This window comes from Megascapheus bottae, chromosome 4, assembly GCF_031878675.1.
Source record: "Megascapheus bottae isolate mThoBot1 chromosome 4, mThoBot2.hap1, whole genome shotgun sequence".
Taxonomy (NCBI): Eukaryota; Metazoa; Chordata; class Mammalia; order Rodentia; family Geomyidae; genus Megascapheus; species Megascapheus bottae.
The window spans coordinates 37,200,291-37,220,132 of record NC_143512.1 but is presented as its reverse complement, the minus strand read 5'-3'; the positions used below and the strand labels follow the sequence as shown (position 1 = coordinate 37,220,132).

Sequence of the window (19,842 nt, the reverse complement as noted above, 5' to 3'; positions counted from 1 at the left end):
CTGACAAACGTACCACTCCTTGAAGTTGGTCACTTGAAGGGACAGAGTACGGGAGCGACTCCTGGCTGGGTCCAGCACAGGTGACAAGGGAGCACCCACAGGAGTCCCCATTGTGGAGTAGGGGAGAGTTCCCGGGGAAGGTGGAGGGGACTTGCAGTGAATCTTCATGTGCTTCCGCAGGGAGCTCGGGTGGGTGTAGGACTTGTCACAGCCATGGATCTTACAGTAGTGGGGCTTATCACTGGTATGCATATGGGAATGTTTCTTTGATCACTGCTATTGGCAAACTTCCTGTCACAGCCATCGAATTCACATTTGAAAGGCTTTTCCCCTGTACAGTACTCTACACGATTAGTGGAGTTTCTCTAGTCACATACTATAGAAATGATCCTTGAAAGTATAGTCTTACACATTGGATTTTATGACTACATTCTACCCACTTCCTGTCTTCATTTGTCTTTAAAACATATTTTAATGTCTCAGAATTTCCTAGTCATTAATAGGATGATTTTAAGAAGTATGATAAGCATAGGATTGTTTCAATATTGAACAAATATGCTCAACTTGATGACCGATGAATCTGAGGTCAAGTATAGGTTGTTCTTTATTTTTAGAAGCAGTTTTAGGTATCACATATTGTAAGGAGTATAATTATCGTTCTACATGACAGGTCATGGAGAATTATCACCTACACCAGTGGCCAAAAAATGCTAAGTATTATTGACAAACAATCTCAATATATTTATTGGCTAATACTCATCTGAATGTATCTAATAAAAGAAAAATAAATGGCAAAACCCATTTCTTAGGGTTAAAGTTTTACAACTGATCATGTAGTCATATTTGAAAGAATTTTGCAAATAGCTGAAATTTAGAAAAGTGGGGTTTCAAGTACTTGGTTGTATTTTTACTTCACTGTGCTCCCGGGTTTTGATCTTTAAGTGAGTAATGCAAGCCACTGGAAAATACACAAGTATGGAACAAGATGATTTGCCTTGATCAGATGATAGCCTCCACCACCAAGAGCTACCTCCAGGCCATAACTGGAATTACACAGTATCCAGGCATAAATTGTTGTTCTCAGCAAGGAAGAGCTGAGAACTTCCTGGGAAGTTAATATCCTAACAAAAGCCAGTATGCCAACCATCCCTTAGTCTACCCAGTTCGAAGCAAAATTGATGGCTCTGAATATCTTCAAATTTCCCCTGTGTTGCAGGCTGGTTGTTCCATAACATTTATTAAAGGTAGAAAAGCCAAGTACAACTTGTTTTTCAAACCAATTACCTGTAGTTCTGACACACTTTCTGGAAGAGCCGTTGTTCAGAGGCTTCTTCACAAATATTGGTCTGTTCATTCAGTAAATATTTATTGGAAAATACTTGTGCTTCTTTTTTCCCCTTCTTTTTTGTTGTTAGGTTGTTAGGATATATATATTTTTTCTTTTTGGGGCTTTGAATGAAGTTGGGTTATATATCTGCCAAGACACCGGCTGCAAAACACTTCTGAATCACCTAAGTTACTGCACCAAACATGAATCATGGATGTCTGTGCTTTCAACACTTCAACAGAGTTCTTTCAGATACAGTGTTGGATTATTCTCCCATGAAACACATCCCCAGTGCCTTTCTCTAGGTATCTCTCAACAACCTCCTTATACAAGCAATGCAATGCAGGAAAGAATAAGATTGTCTTTTGTTTGTCTCTGTCTGTATGTGTCTCTGTCTTTGTCTCTCTGTGTCTCTCTTTCTCTCTTTGAGGGCTCTGACAATCAATTCAAAGTATTTCTGATAACATTATGATAACTTTGTGGCTTCCTTCATTTTGGGTATGGGATTACTATTTCATTTTGGGTATGGTTCTAGAGTTTTCAATGACTCTAACAAAACTACATTAATAGCATTTACAGAGGAAAAACAAGCCAAGTATGTCTGCCACGTACCTGATATGTAGCATTACCAAAACTTACAACATTCCTGAAAGGTAAATTTTTACTGGTACCATTGTAAACAACAACTGTCACCAAGATATTGACATTTACAGGGACTAAGTAACTTGCTTAGTCTCACAACTACTAAATGGTATCTACCACCACTTTGTCTTGAATTGGGAAATCTATAGTCCTTTTCTTTCAGATTTGTGAACATTTTCTATCACTTGCATAAGAATACATAGACATGCTTTCGATGAAGCATGCTGTATACCAAAAAATGATTTTAAGTGAGAAGAATATTGCTGAACATTTGCATACTTTTATCCTTTTATTTTATAAAAGTTATATTATCTCATCCTTTCTCCCCAAGCAGAGGTTATTTACCAGCCTAATTGCTCTATCCATATTAAATTCTGGACCTTATGTCTCACTTCTGTTTGATTGATTGTTATATATATATATATATATATATATATAGTAGATATATTGAGAATCTTTTACCTCAGTGTCTTTCATCTCTGACTTCACATTTTATTTAATGGCACATAAAGACAATACTGTAGACCAAAATACCAGAAAGAAGTTCCATTGAAAAAAACCCTTCTGCATTCTCATGTACTTGTCTTATGCATTATTTATTGAGTAGAAAGAAAATGAGATGCTACTTTCGTCTTAGTTTTCTTTTTTTATTTTATTTTTATTTTTTGGAGACAGGAGCTTACTATGTCGCCTGAGATGATCTCAAGAGCTCAACTGATTGTCCTGTTTCAAGTAGATGAAACTATAGGTTATCTGTGTTTCATAATCAAACATTTAATAAGTTTTAGAGTTTCTGTATATTTTTAACTAAACATACAGAGAGGCATGCACACACAGCTTGATCTATAAGAGAGTTATATTAAGGTCAGATTAAAGTTTTAAGAAACATTCTTTGTAGCCACCAAGTATATTTAGAAGATGATCATATAGCTTTGGCAAGAGCTAATGAGATTTGAGACAAAGTGAAGGGAGAGAGGTACTCTACATGGAAGACAGGTGACAGCATTGACTGTGCTTGAGGAGTGAATGAATCAAGAATGAGAAAGATGAATGGTTACCAAGTGCCTCCCTGAAATGAGAACAAATGATACAAGATTTTTCCCTCATTCTATCCCACCCTTACAGTGATGAAGTTTGAACCCATAGATGCATACATGTTAAGTGTGCCCTTAACCCCTAATCTGTACCCTGAGCTTTCAAATAGGTTCTCTTATCAATTTGCTCATTGCTTTGCTATTAGTCAGTAAAAGATAAAATTAGATTTGTTTAATGTATTGCCTGATCTTGAACAGGAGCTCGATATAGAGAAAGTTCAAGTTTATTTATTATGAATTCGTCGTACTCCTGAGTCAGCTCTAAGAAGTATAACCAAGGCTGAGATCATGATTCAAGTAGTAGAGTTAAGGGGCCTGGGTTCAATCTCTAAGAGGCAGCAGGAAGAGAAGTAGGGAGAAAGAAGAGAAGTAGGGAGGGGGACAAGCAGCAAATAAAGGTGACAAAGCAAATTATAATAGTCTTTTGAACATTAGAGCTAAGATCATCGAAATTTATTCATAACATGTTTTCATCACTCCATGTAGCTACAATGACCATGTATTGCCTTTTATTTTAAGAGCAAGGCTCAATGGTTTCCCTCATTTGTCATAATCAGTAGAAACCTTGGGCTCTCCTAGCAGAGATTTGCAATAGAGCAAAACCTTGATACAAAAGGCCATATAGTAGGACGCCAAATGAAAGGATCTCTAGGATATAGAAACATAAGCCATATAATGAATGATTGTTGTTCTTAATGTACTATGTTATCTCTCATCCCTTTTGCTGTCCCTTGGTTATCTCATATTGTTACAGTATCTCACTTTGTTACCTGATATATCAGATATATTTGTATTTGGTTATTTGAAATTGGATAGGGAAGGGGGGAAAACAAGATGAGGGGTGGAGGTGGGGGGAGGGAAATGGGGACCAAGACATGTGAAAGGGTATCAATGTATGGAATTAATGCACCATCTATCTGGCAAATATCATGTAACCCTTCAATTAATTACAATAAAAATATATGAAAAAATATTTATTATTTCAAATGAAGAGTGAGACTGAAGATAAATCTAGAATCCCTAAGAACAAAGTTTGATCAGAAGCTATACTTCTTTACACTATAATCCCAATTTTGATAATGCTATTCATGATGAGGATCAGTGTTCCCTGTCAAACTACTTGGTCCTTCATAGTAAAAACTCAAGAGCAGGGACCACCTCTGCCAGTAGCCTCACTTTCACCTGTGTCCCCTTTCTGATTTATTGAAGATTCTGCACAGTCTTTCCTGGAAGGGCAAAAGAAGACATTATATTCTTTCAAATTATCTTCCAGTCACATGTTTTCTTGCAAAGTTTCTGTAAATGGGTCAGGCCATTTACAACGAAACTAAATGTGGTGGGAGAAACAGCAGAATGGGTGATGTTGATTAAGAAGTATTGAACTAACTGGCTTATGGAATTGAAACTCATTTGTACACTATGTAAAAATACATAGATAGGGGCTGAGAGTTTCGCCTCATGATAGAGTGCTTGCCTAGCATGCACAAAGTCCCAGGTTCGATTCTTTGGTACTGCATACATAGAAAAAAAGTTGGAAGTGGTGCTATGGCTCAAGTGGTAGAGCTCTAGCTTTGTTCAAGCTCCTGAATTCAAGATCCATGACTGGCAAAAAAATAGATAGATAAATATAAATTAATGAAACTAAATAGGAGAGAGATGAAATTAATGATAAACATATTAATTAGATACCCATAAAATACATTTATTTCAGTGTTGTCTTTCTAGTCAACAGTGGCATATAAGATTAATTTTCTCTGTAACAGAATGGGTGAAATACTAATTTATGTAGACTCATATGGCTGCTTTCTGTGTCAGCTTGTAAAAGGAAAAGGAAGAAAAGTGAAGAGGAAGGAAGGAAAAAATGTAAGAGGGTCAAAGAAAATTCTAGGAACTGTAAGAAAGAAAAGTGCATGGTATGGAGGAAGAGTGGAGGAATTGATGATTAACATAAAAAAAAACAGAAAATAAACAGTCATCAAGGAAGAAGATAAGCACAAAGTAAGACATTTTTGTCTTAGCATTAATTCACAAAATACCAGGAACTTATTGCAACAAACAGTGAGAACAGTAGAAGTGAAAAGGAGACAACAAGAAGAGCTAGATTGTGGGGTGCTGCTATGCTTTTTGTTATTAATTTAATCATATTAAAGTCTATCCAGCAGGATGGCACTCCTATTTATAACTGCAGGTCTTTAATGTGAACACATACATATGATGCATCAAGAAAATCTTGAGTTTATTACCAGTATCCTTCTGCACAATGATTCTTAGAGACAGATGAACATAGATTTATTGAAATTGGGCAGATTCATGAAGTGGTAAGCACTGAGAATAAAATTTCAAAACATGCTCTAATGTTCTAAAAAAGAGGAGGAAAAATTATTTGTGGCAGAAACTTATCTCAAGACCATATTTATATTTAATCCATAATCAGAATGAAGTTCCAAGAAAGTTATCAAGTACTTCCTTAGAAATTTTACTGTAGGCATCTTTACAATAAAAAAATGGAATATCACAAATGGTAAGCATAAATAATTAAGATCTAAGGTTTAGGGAACAGAGAAATTAATGACTTCGTTTTGAAAACCCATATAGAAGAAAATAGTTAAACTGCTACCTAGAAATAAGCCCTCTCAGAACATAAATATACATTGTTGACATTTTCCCCAAGTGAAAATGTTGCCAGTGAGATCTACAGAGCAGAAGACACTTGATGTTGCTGCAGAATTCAGCTATGGACCAAGTTAGGTACATCTGAGGTATTTATGGAAGAATATAAATATAGAGGACAGGTGTATCCCAGAGAGACTAATACACATCACTAATCATGATTTTTTTCATGAATTAATAAAATCCTTCAGAATATGGATTTACCATTCAGATACCCACCATAAATTTGGTTTCAAGTGAGCTTAAATATGACTTGTTCCAGATGCAGTCAGAAGAGGCAAACTAGAATCTGGAGAGAAATGTATATGCATTGCTTTTGTTTGCTTGTTAATAAAGTGATATTTATTCTGGCAAAAGAAAAGAAGAAAAAGGTAGGCTAAAACTTGTGAGAGAAATTGTTGAATACAGGAAAGAAAGAAGATTGTATAGGGTTGTTCAAAGAACAAAGCATGTGTTCATTCTTATGTGTTGATAAATGACAGTTACTGGTCCTGGTTGTGAACTAGGTCAGTAGACTATGTGGTGATGATGGAGATGAAGATGGGTGTGGTGGGCTGACACTGTCTGTGGTGTCAGCTCTTTACCCACCCTAGGATCTATATTACTAACCATCTGTCACTTATTAGCTCTCGCTCTCAGATAATTTTACTGTCTCTTCATTCTGAGCTTAGTGGAGTGACTTGCTTCGCTCTATAGAGTGTAAAAATAGGGCCAGCTTGCAAAGGTATTAGTACATCTGTACTTTTGCCCTTCGCCATCACCATGGCAAGGGGGATAAGCTAATCTGAATGAGGATTTACACATGGAGTAGAGTGGAATCATCCCAGGTGATCTAATTACAAGCAGCCTAAATCCATCATCACATAGCTAGTCCTGAGATACATAAGTGAACCTTGTCTAGATGGGAGAGACATTTAACTCCACAACCTTGATTTATAAGCAATAGATACTTGTGGCTATAAGACTTGGAAAATTTTTCCGTGCGATTTGTGGGTCATTGCATGACTACTGAAGACCAATTTGATGAATAAGATAATTCTACCTGTTTCTCCCCTATTTCAAATAAACATATATACAATATACCAGATAACAAAGTCAGATACAGTAACCACATGAGATTAACCATAAGGGAATTAAAAAAAGAAACAAGAAATGGGGACCAAGACATGTGAAAGGGTATCAATGTATGGGAATTAATGCACCATCTATCTGGCAAATATCATGTAAGCCTTCTATTAACTACAATAAAAATATATGAAAAAAAAGAAACAAGAAATAACAAGATGAGATAGGGAAGGGGGGAAAACAAGATGAGGGGCAGGGATGGGGGAAGGGAAATGGGGACCAAAACATGAGAAAGCATCAATGTTTATGAAGTAATGCATCATCTATCTGGTGAGTATGATGTAACCCTTCTATTCATTACAATAAAAAACATATAAAAAAAGAAATAACAAGATGATAGGGAGGGTTGGGAGGAGGGACAAAAACATGAGAAGGGGTATCAATGTGCAAGAAGTGATGTACCCACTACCTGACAAATGTCAGGTAACTCCTGTAACACCTGTAACCCCTCTATACATTACCCGACAATAATTTTTTTTAAACAACAAAAACAAAAAACATTTTGGATTCGTCCAAAAAGAAAAAAAAGGACAATTCTACTGGCAATAAGCAAGATGACCAACTGATTGATTAAGTAAAGATAGAGTAAATCATTTACTTCTCAGTTTTACCTTAAATAATGGTAAATGTCATACAAATAAAGAGTTTCCAACATTTTTATATATACACATCCCTTTGAACAAACCAATATTTAAAATATTTTATTCAATGCTTTAAAAAATCAGGGTGAATTATCTTCCCCCTTTATTTTGAAGGATAGACTATCAAAACCAAAAAGAAATCAAAGACTCTATGAAAATTGTACTTGTATGTGGAGCAATTCAAGCATAATATGTATTTACATCTGTTTTGTGAATGATTGAGTGGTTTACAACAGTGAGCATTGAGTGCTTATTTTGATCGGTGTTCTAAGAGAGAGGTCATAATACTAATTTTGGTTAGCCATGAGAAAATGGACATGAAGAGATTAAAAAAATTATTCAAGAACACAGAGTTAGTGATTGAGATAGGATTTAGTAAGACTTCAAACTCAATCTTTTAACTTCAATTGTTCATTCCCATGGGAAAAAAAGGGGGGGCTAATTAAGAGCTGAATTTGGCATTACCCTGTCTCTTTATTTTTACTTTTAAGCAAGTATTTCAGTTTAAACACATTTTAATCATTTGCAAGTGTTCTATGCTAATAATTGTGCTTTAATTCAGTTTACTGAAAGAAAAAAATATGGATATTAAGTATTTTGGCACCTGCTACCAGCTATGTTACTTTTATTTTTAGACATTTTAATATGAGCAGCTTAACTATTTGTTTTTATTTCTACCATATATGTAAGTGGGGGATATTATTTGTTTCATTTAAAAATAAGGCTCTGCATTTCTTATAGTACAAGGTACAGTATAATTACATCATTATTATTACTTGTTGAATTAATAATTAGGACTTGGCACTGGATGGCACACAGCTGAATGTGTTGCTTGGGCACTGAGTGTCATATTAATAGTAAAGTGTAAATACAGGAGGCAAGACTCTTCATGAACACCATTGCTAGTCCGATGCTGATAAATTACTGCTTTGGCACTTCGTGGCTATCTCAACCAATAATATACTATTGAGATTTCCTGAGAGCAACACCTAATGAGGTTAGAAAACACCATTCATATTTAACTAGTTAGCTTAGTTAACTTCAGACGTATTGCACATAAAACTTAATGGCTGTACCTCCAGTTACTTTAGAAGGAAGTAGCAATGTGGCATAATCTTGCCTAGGCTGGTTTCTATACTCTAAAGACCCAGAAAAAAAAAAACCGCTAAAATATTTCATCTGTTTACAGGAAATAATTCAAGAAAATAAGGTTTTTTTTTAAAAAAAAAAAGATCATGAAATTTGACTTCTTTTGGAAGCAGCAGTTTCCTTTATGTGTTCCTGTTACTTTTACTAATTATACACTAATCATAGTGGGCAGAAGTGTTAAACAAAGGTTCTTAACTGTTTTCCCAATCCTATGGCTTTCGTTTAGCAGAGAGGTAAAACCTAAAGTTATCATCTCAGACTACTGTCTTTAATGTACAAAATAAAACAAATGTACAAAGGAAACAAATCATAGTGAATCTAGTTACAAACACTTAAAAATGTTGTGAGAAAGCAGCGAGCATGTTAAAATGCATGAAATAACTAGATAATGTTTTAAACATGGTTGCAATATATTTAGGTATATTTAAAATAAAAATACTAAATATTGCTGGGTATGGATGGCTCATGCCTGTAATCCTCAACTGTAGCCACTGTTTTGACTTGAACTTCAAGGATTCATTTCATTTACTCTCAACCTTCATAAGCCATATGTCTGGAAGCATTTATGTGTGACTTATTTACCAATAAGTTTCTATGAGATGAATCTGATCTGTTGCATTTTATTAGTAGTTCATTGGTTTTGCTACACAGAGATTTCTTTTCCCTTCTATCCCTGCTTTCATTTTTCTCAGGTTACTAATTCAGCTAATAATCTGTATCTATCATTTAAAGGTGGTGCAAATGTTATGACCCATTACCCTCTTAGTGGAAGTATAGTTTAGAGTTTCAGAAAAACAACCCATAATTTCCTTCAGTTTCCAACTCAGGAAAAACATACTTCTATTTCTTATGAGCACCTTTCCTTCTCTGCAATGTATGAGAATATAAATAATCTTGTGTGAAACAAGACTACGTGAGCACTTTTGATTGTCTTTCCTTTCACTATCATTGAGAAATCCATTTCCTAATACACCAGATCAACATGGAATCAATAGTGATTGCTTTAAGTTAATGTAAAAAAAAAAAGCTCAGATTTTACATTGACAACTGAGCAGCAGAACATCTTCTGTGAGTCTCTTTGCTGGGATTTGTATGTATAACCTTGGTTCTCCCACATTAAAGATGGCTGTGCTTCTAGAAAAGCTGGGAGTCTAGGATCTGTTTGCAATTACCAAATCAAAATGCAATTAACTGGTCACTGGGATCAAACAATGATGTCTTTAAGTGCCCTTTTGGAAATGTATCATTGGTTACTGAGATCAGGTTCCCGTGGTTCGGATGTTTTCACTTATGAGCCTCCCTATGAAATATTATAATAAGTACCGTGCAGCATTTTGCCCTGAAAAAAAAACAGAGGGGTAATAAGGAGATATGGCACTTGATCTGGGCATTATGGCTTTTCTTATTCCTACAATATTTCAAGGGAAACGTTCCCTGCCTTCCTGAGTCATTTTCTTCTGACCTCACATATATTATATAAAATGCATTTCAAAGTAAGGAATGAATTTTGCTTGCACATAGTATTTTTTCCTTGCAAAATTACTATAAGAAATATATGAGATATGTAATCAGTTTAAAAAAACTTTTTTTATGCAAGTAGAAGTTTTCCATTTCTTTTTCAATAAGAGCATAGCTGACACATAAGAAATATTTTTCCCCCTTCCTCTTTGCAAAAGTCTTTCTCTGGTGTACGATTTTTTAAATACTAACTTACCATGTGTTAGGTATTCATTCTATCTCCTAGCATCAACTTTTACTGTTGCTTTGGAGAGAGAAATAATAAAAGGGAAAAATGATTATACTTCTGATGTTTGCCCATTGCAAGACACTTTGACACAGTCAAATTAGTGGCCTTTTTGTTTTATGTTGTTTTGTATTTCCTCTAACCCTATACTGGTGAGGTGGGGAGGCACATTGCCCCAAACTGAGGAGAAGCAGTGGAAACTGGGGTGTTCTGCACTGTTTCTCAGGCTAATGTCGCCATTTGATGGGGCTGGACAGAGAGGAACACAGAAACTGTAAAGCGTTCTGCGGTCAGTGATCAGGAGCAGAGGGCTCAGGTTCACTCGTTCACACTAAATATGGAAAAGAAATGGAGGAAGAGCCAATCTTGACTCTAAGGAGTGCTTCCTTTGGCAGTGGAAAGTAGCTAAAGTCTTGCCCATAGTGATTATGAGCACAAGATTAAAAATACAGAGCCTGTCATAAATCAAGAGAAAGTATTATTGAATAAAATGCCCTATCCGTTTTGGAGCAATGCACCTGGATATCAAACTGAAAGGCTAGGTTTGATTTCAAACCCTAAGGCTCTTCCAGTACCTAGCTGAAATGTGGCAGAGTTGGGGAGCAGAACTAGATCAGTAGACAGTCATACCCCTGTCTCAAGCCCAGCTCCACTCCCAAACTCCAGGTTTCCTATGCATTTCCCTTAGCAACACCTTGATCCTCTCGACCAAGCTCCACCTACAGTCCCTGCAAATAGAAGTGCTTGTTGGAGCCTAAAAGCCTATGAATGCCTATCCTTGGTGGCTTAGGGCAAACCCCAAAGAACAGACATGGGCAGAGGTCAGTTCAAATTCTCCAGGTGTGCTTGTGGCATTTAAATGGGAACTTTCAGGATCTGTGAGTCTACAGCCTGCCATAGAAAATAAGAAGCCATCTGGGTGAGCATGTTCCCTTGGCTTTGTCTCAACAAGGGCCATGAGTGGAGGATGCCAGAATATGGCTCCCCAAAGAAGAGCCCGGCTAGTTTGGGTCGAAGATAGTAGCTGCTTGTGATTATACAGTATGGATGTCAGACACCTCCCAAAGTCCTCTTAACTGTATCAACAGCTGCCAAATACAGAAAATTCGGAGATGAGTAAGTTTCCACCCTTGAATAAATTAGGTCTTTTTGAAAAGGCCACTCCAAAGTGCAAACATTAACAGACAGACCAGGGAGTTCCGTCCCCCCCCCAAGAGAGTTGTAAATGTGAGCTTGGCTAACTGATCCCAGAAAACCAGGCTCGGGTCATCACAGCCACTGATTCATGTTTTCTGAGAGACAGACAGACATATTCCAATAAACAACAACTCTTCACCTAGTTCCTCCTTCAGTCTTGGCCCACCGCCTGTTCCCCACCCCCTTTCCTCTGCTTGTAATTTCCCAATCATAAAACCCTGGCAGGGGCTCTTCCCCTGCTAGCCAGGCCGCAGATTAACCTTTTGGAAGTTCAACCTCCTCCGTATCTCCCCCTGCCAAGGGTCACTCTCCCCAGTAGAATTCTGTCTCCCTAGCTGAGATCTGACACATAAAAGTTGACATCTGGGTCTCATGGTTTCCTACCCTATCTCCACTGCATTATATGCATAACCAGACAAATTTGGAAGGTAGAACTTTCTGTAGGATTTCTAACTCTGTTCCTTCAATAAGTATAGGTCAGCAAGAGAAAAGGAGACATAGTCCCAAAAGAAATGTACTCATTGCCTGCCTTATGTAACTGTAACCTCTCTGTATATCAAAGGTGATATAAAATAAGAAAATAATAAAGATCATAAGACTCAATAATCAGCTGCAATGTCTTCTTCATTTACATCCTAGTTTAGACAAAAACACTCAGGGGCAACAAAGTAAATTTAAATGTAAGAAAGTCCTGAAATGGAAAGCTAGAGATTGTTGATTTGATAAAAAGACATATTGGCAAAAAAAATGTAAAAAGAAATATCTGAAATATGTGCCTAAGGATTTACAATGGTAGTTAAAGTGAAGTTTTATGTTTTATTAATGCTTTTATCATGAAAGTATGACTTTCTAAAAATTAAAAACCATTATATTAAGTTTCTATTTGAACAGAAAATTACATTGCATCCATAAACACCCCTCTGACACTTCTCCCCCACCCCCTCCTCAGCCTACACATCCAGATAAGGTCAGATCAGAGATAATTATTCTCAGAACTATATCTGTCTTTTATCTACAATTTACTGAGATAAAGTTTAATATTATTCCTTTAATTTGTACAGAGAGATGAAATAGAAAATCATTTGATGAAGTAGTTTTCTGCTAATTCATATAATGTTTCCTTAGTAAGGAACTAATTCTTTCTAGTGTACGTGCTTTTTAAAAGTTGCCTTTATTGTTTAAATTCTTTCTTTCATGGAGAAGAGAACTCCATAAATCTATCAGGCTTCCCTCTTACCTTGGTTGTGATGTAGGTCACATGATTACAATAAAGAGCTTAACATCTACTAGCTTAAAATAGTCCATTTTTCACAATACATTTCATTATTATTTTATACAAATCTAATTTAAAAACATCAATTCTAATGACTATTTTTGATCATATGATCATTTTCTATATCATTTTACATTCATCTGGAAAAAGTGTATCAATAAATTATAGGGCTGTTCTACAGATCTCAGCAGAGCCTACTCAGACAGTTTACCAAGTAATTGATTTTGGTTAGATTCCCTTTCCAGCTCAAGGCTTTTCTCACTTTCTCTGGATACTCTGTCAATCTAGTTATAGGTTCACATTTGGAGCATATGGGCACACAACGAAATCCAGTTGTGAGTCTCTACCCTTGTCATTTGGAGATAAAAAGGCGATACTCTCTCTTTTTTTTTGCTTTTTGCTTAGGATTCTAGGAAAGATAAATAATCCCACAATTAAAACAACCAATAGATTGTAGTCTCATGTTATTTTGGGGGAAGAATAAATCAGACTGAATCATCAAAGTTTGTACACACACCTTATCCAATTAAAAAGTAGAAACTGGAAATTAAAAAAAAGAATATGCTGTGGATCAAAAGAGAAGAATATTTACCCAGTAGTGTAAATTTGCACTGTGTAGATTCAGTGATGCAGTCTCAGTGGAGTGTGTAGGATGGGAGGAAAAGTGATCATGTTCAAGGTCTGAGGACATCTGACCTATATTTCAATCCTGAATCCTTCACTAAGCAGACCTCAGGGAGATTTTCTTTATAAAGACATAGATAACCATGATATTGCTCTCTTCACAACCTCCTCAATAAATGACTAAAAATAATTTGTGCTCTTTTTTTGTACTTTTTTTTTGCCAGTCCTGGGGTTTGAAATCAGGGCTTGAGTACTCTCCTTGGGCTTCTCAGGGCTAGAGCTCTACCACTTGAGCCACAGTACCACTTTTTCTATGTATGTGGTACTGAGCAATCAAACCCCAGGTCTTCATGAATGCTAGGCAAGCACTCTACCACTAGACTAAATTCCCAGCCCTAGTTTGTGTTCTTTGAACATTATCTCTATTCTTTGGAACACTACTAATACATGTATTATATTATTTTTAATACTACAAATATATGTATATATTATGTATTATACATGCATATATACAAATAGACATATATACATATGTATACACAAACACACATATGTATGATACACATATATGCATATATACTTATTGTCCTACATATGATCTGCATTCCCAGTGGACTTCACCCCTCTGAGTTTCATATGACAACTTTTGTTCTTACTAGGATATTTTGTGGTACAGTTTGTTGTTTTCCAACTTTAGGTTTATTATTTATGCCTGGAGTTGTTCGTGTAAGGAACACTGTGTATTACACTAAATCCATGTTTTGACTCTTCATTCCAATCTGTGTAAGTGAAAATAAAACTTCTCCTTTCTCCAAAGCAGAACTAATAGAGTAAGACTTCAGTAAATGATTACTAATTTTAATTGAATTAGTATTAAGACTATGCTGTTTGTGGCATGAGATAGCAACTGGTTAGATAAGATTTTCCTAGTTTAGATGATCCAGTGAGTTTCTTGTTGAAGGCTACTTCAGGAAAAATTCAGTGTTCTCATGACTGAATTTCCCTCTGAGAAGGAGCCACAGGGAAATTGACTAAAGTTCTACCAGATGAAGGACCCACTGTGATACCTTTCAACTTCATTGGCCCTCAACTTCCAACTTACAGACTCAGATTCTTTGGAAAGCTTTCTGACTCCTCTGTTTTTATATTAAAAAATGATATATTCTCAAAATAGAAACAGATGTGAGATCAAATTTTTTATTGGAAGTGACAAAACATATAAAGATTTGGTGAAATATGTAGCTACATATTTCAAAATTACAAAAACAGTCACTAAACAAATAAAAGAAGAGCTAAAAGAAGAGCAGGGTGGTCTTTAATTTTTGTGTGCCCTTTTATATAAACTTCTATAATAGTTTATTATCAATAAAATATGGAAAACTCACAAGTTTCATGTATGTAATAAAAGATACGTAAAACTATTTTTTCAAGAGTAAGGAGTTAAGAAGAATAGCAAATCCTCTTTCTGTTTTAAAGAACTGAAATTGATCATGTCTATATTTTTATCTCCTTATGAACTTTCAATTCATCTTTGACCAAATGAACTTTTTCTATCAAAAAAAGAAAGAAAGAAATGGGCAGAAAAAGTTCTTGAATTTTTTTGACTCATTAATTTTTAAGGGCCCTTGCTGTACAGAGCAAAATAGATGTCATAGCTTTTAGAAAGAAAGATGTAGAGTACTGATGAGCATGTGAGATTGTAGTAAAGAACTAAATTTGCATTTATATAGCACCATTTTTCAGGTGAGACAATTGGTAATACATTTGGTGTGGTGCATTACTCTGACATAAAATCCATACTGAGTAGAAATATAGTAGCTCTTTTATCATAAAAAAGGCGTATCAATGTATGTGAATTAATGCACCTTCTATCTGGCGAATATAATGTAACCCTTCTATTAATTACAATAAAAATATATTAAAAAGGCATGGTGAAATTAACAAACATTTTATATGTCACCTGTACTTTACCAGGTACTGATTTGGTTAGGGGGTCTCTTGGTGCCATTGAATTTTCATCAACCTGGTGGACATTGCAGTAATATTTCCAGTTTTGAGGAGGCCATGAAATTGAAATAGTTTTTAAGTCACATATTATTTTTTAAATTGAGGTGTCAGCACTAGACAGAAATGTCTCAGACTCTGACATTTTACTTTTCTTCAACTAAATTAAGGGAAAATGCTACATTTTTCCCCATGGGTGCTTATATTTCAATATTCCTTAAACATGCAAAGTAATTTCACAACTTGTATCTTCACCCTACGACAACTTGTACATACAAGACACCCAGGCCATAGATGGGGAAAGCTTGGGGAACATCATGAAATCGCTTGGAGATCTAGATTAGGACCTGAAGAGATATTTTTTCATTGGCATATTCAGTTTCCTTGTGCTAGTGATAGAAAAACTACATTCCAAGATAATTTGGCTTCCCTAACACATGATTGTCTTTAAAAAGTGCTGGCTCATCAGTAGAAACCTTGGGCTCTCCTAGCAGAGATATTTGCAATAGAGCAAAACGTAGATACATAAGGGCATATAGGATGAGGCTAAATGAAAGGACCTCCAGGATATAGAAACAAAAGCAATATAATGAGTGATTGTTGCCCTTAATATACTGTTATCTCTCATCTCTTTTGCTGTCCTTTGGTTATCTCATATGATTACTGTATTCTCCCTTGTTATCTGATATATTGTATATATGCTTATTTGGTTATTTGAAATAGGATAGGGAAGGGGTGAAAACAAGATGAGGGGCAGGGGTGGTGGGAGGGAAATGGGGACTAAGACATGGCTCTTCTAGTTTCAAGGAAAGAAAGGTACAGAGGAACATCCATTTCTTCTTAACATTACTTAGTACAATATCCTGTGTATCACCCTACATTGATTTGTTCTACCTCATGATTTTTCTGCCTTTTTTGTTTTGTTTTGTTTTGCTAGTCCTGGGCTTTGAGCTTAGGGCCTGAGCACTGTCCTTGGACTTTCTCAAGGCTAGAGCTCTACCACTTGAACCACAGCACCACTTCTGGCTTTTTCTTTTTATATATGTGGTACTGAGGAATCGGACCAGGTCTTCATGCATGCTAGGCAAGCATTCTACCATTAGGCCAAACTTCAGGCCCGCTTTTCTGTTTTTTTTTTTTAAATATTAATTTGAAGTTGAAGTTGAATAGTGTTTCTGTGACCTCATAGATCTTTTGTCCATTTACAACCTACACCATGAGCTCAGGGTCTCATCCACAAGCACAGAATGAACTCGAGAAAGGGTTGTGGGACAGAAGGGCCCTGTGTGTTCCAGAGATCTTACCATAACCGAGTGCCCGGGCCCCTGTGACCATTACTTATCTTGCACTAGTTGATTTTGGTATCCAACCTATCTCCTTAGTCAGCATCCATCCTCACTTTCCTCCATGTGGGAAAGTAAAATATAAGTACATTTACTTTCAAAAAAGTTAATGAAAATGAGACATATCCTGTGTCAATGTATTTCTATCTTCTTTCCTATAACTAATCTTTCCCTTTCTAGTATTTAAATTTGCATTAGAATTCTTTATCAAATACACACCTAATGGGTGTGTGTGTGTGTGTGTGTGTGTGTGTGTGTGTGTGTGTGTGTCTGGGTACGTGTTCAGTGTTCATGTGCTTCGGCATCTGTTTGGTAAATAAACTTGGAATTCAGTCTATTAGCATTTGCAGTTACATTAACACTACCAATACCTGAAAGTTCAGGATTTTGTTTTCAAAAATGCTACCAGGGGCCAAGAATTTAACCTAGTGGTAGAGTACTACTTTAGCATGCATGAAGACCTGGGTTCTATTCCTTGGTACCACATACATAGAAAAAAGCTAGAAATGGTGCTGTGGTTCAAGTGGTAAAGCTGTATCCTTGAGAAAGTCCAAGAACAGTGCCCAGGCCCTGAGTTCAGGGCCCAGGACTGGCAAAAAAAACCCACCATGGTACCAGTTCATGTGTATTAACTTGTGCCATAAAGCACCTTATGACACCCATAGTTAGAGCCTGTTATGGGGAAAGGGTTGTAACTGCATGATCTAGAACACAGTTCTTCATCCTTTATGGCATACAGAATGTCACCAGCATACCAACTCAAATAAATGCCAGCCTCTAGGAGTGGTACCAGGGTAATGGGGCTGTAACAAGATCCCCAGGAGAATTCAAAGGGCATTTGCCCTTCTAGAAAATGCTATCATCTGGGAACAGCTCATTAAAGACATTTTGTTTCTTACTGTTGACACTAGACATTCTCCAAGTCTTCCATGCAAAATCCACTCTTGTAGAATCTAGTTACCACACCACAAGAAACCTTGATGAAGCCAGATTGTTTTCTTTCAAAATTCAGAATTTCAATCCTGCTCCCTCAGATGAGCTCAGAGGCAAATGAAAAGTCTTATGAGAAAAGACTTCTACATTTAGCATTTAGACATCATTTTCACTGCCGTTAAAATACATTGTTCAGCCAGGCACCAGCAGCTCATGCCTTTAATCTTAGCTACTCAGGAAACAGAGATCTGATGTTCACAGTTCTAAAAATTCATGAGAATCTTGTCTCCAACTGACCTCTGAAAAGCAGGAAGTGAAGGTGGGGCTCAAGTGGTAGAGCACCAGCTTTGATTCAAAAAAGCTAAGGAACAGCTCCAAAGCCCTGAGTTCAAGCCCCAGTACTGGCATGTTTCTAACCTTTAAGTCTGTACTATTTTTTTTTAAAGATATGTCTCTTCATTAGGCCAAATAGTATGATGCTAAATGTAAGGACCTCCAGGATAAGGAAACAAAAATCATATAATGAGTGACTGTTGTCCTTAATGTATTATGTTATCTCTCATCTCTTTTACCATCCCTTGGTTATCTCATATTGTTACAATATTTCACCTTGTTATCTGATATATTTTATATGTGCTTAATTGGTTATTTGAAATTGGAGAGGGAAGGGGGGAAATCAAGATAAGTGGGGGGAGAGTGGGAGGGAAATGGGGACAATGTCATGAGAAAGGGTATCAATGTTTGTGAAGTTATGCACCTTCTATCTGGTGAATATAATGTAACCCTTCTATTAATCACAATAAAAATTATTAAAAATAAATAAATAAATAAATAAATAAAAAGATATGTCTCCTATAAAGCTCCATATAGTTCTCTTTTCATTTAAGTCTGAATCTTTTTTGTTAAGAAGGGGCAGACTGAGGATGTTTATTATTTAGAATGCTTTTTCCTGGTAAGAAAATAAGGTCTCCATAGTTAGAATAGAGTCAAAAGAGATCTCACAGAAATGTGAATTTTTTTAAGTGAAAGGGAAAATATTTTTGAATACTATTGTTAAAGAGAAATAGGATAAATTGCTTTGTCATATTTGATGGATATGCCACAAATAGAAAGCCAGTCTTTCTTCCAATGGGAGGAAGAGAAGCTTCTGGATAGTAACTACATTGTGTAAAGTGTCTCTTCTTTAAAGTGTGTATACGGGCATTCGGTCTATAGTCTGGGGAGGACATTGGATGTGTCACCTTCACTGATCATTAGGATGCTCTGTATCCACCTTAGAACCTTTTCTTTGTAGTAGTGAAGAAGGACATTGTTTGTTTTCTGTACCAGAAGCAATGAGAATTGATTAGTCTGATAAATCGATGGATGTTGCTCATTTTCTGGAAGAGCAAGAAAGGTAAATCTAAAAATAACCACTGAACTGGGCTGAGAAAGAAATTCAATTTATAAAATAGCCTTCCCTCTCCCTTCACTACAGACACTGATTTTTTTTTAAGTCATGCTTTATTTTAAAGGAATCCTCTATGGTTTCCTTTGTTAAAAATGTGAAATATTTTTTGTTCTTCTCTTCTAGAGAAGTTCCTAAATCTCTAGGTTCTTTCTAGTTTCCATGATGATTATGAACACAATAAAAACTAACTCCACTGAGAGAATTCAATCAATTTAAGAAAATTCTCCTTACTCTCTCTGTATATTTTGACCCCTCCTTTTCTCATATCAGGACATAATTTTGTGAGTACTAGTCTTTGTATAATCTGTATTTCTATTATCATGATTTAAAATATTTTCATCTATAAAAAAATCTATCAACTTACTTTATACCTTTCAATTTGTTGGCTACTAACCTTCAGAGATCTAGACCCTGGATCAGTAAAAGTTAATGAGTTTGTTTGTTTATTTATGCATTTATTTAGCTTTCCAATACAATTTCATCATCTAAAAATGGTGAAAGCAAGAAGATTATGATGAAAAAAAGAAGAACCTTGATTTGAACTTTAGCAACGACAGATGTACGGTATTATTCAGTTTAGGTACATTGTCAAAAAAGATATGTAGCGATATGTAGTGATATGTAGC

General features: G+C 35.9%; 1 pseudogene; it reads right to left on the bottom strand.

Annotated features, from left to right (window-relative positions):
* Nucleotides 1-309: 309 nt before the first annotated feature.
* On the bottom strand, nt 310-407 carry LOC150064274 (small nucleolar RNA U3; annotated as a pseudogene).
* Between the last annotated feature and the right edge of the window lie 19,435 nt (nt 408-19,842).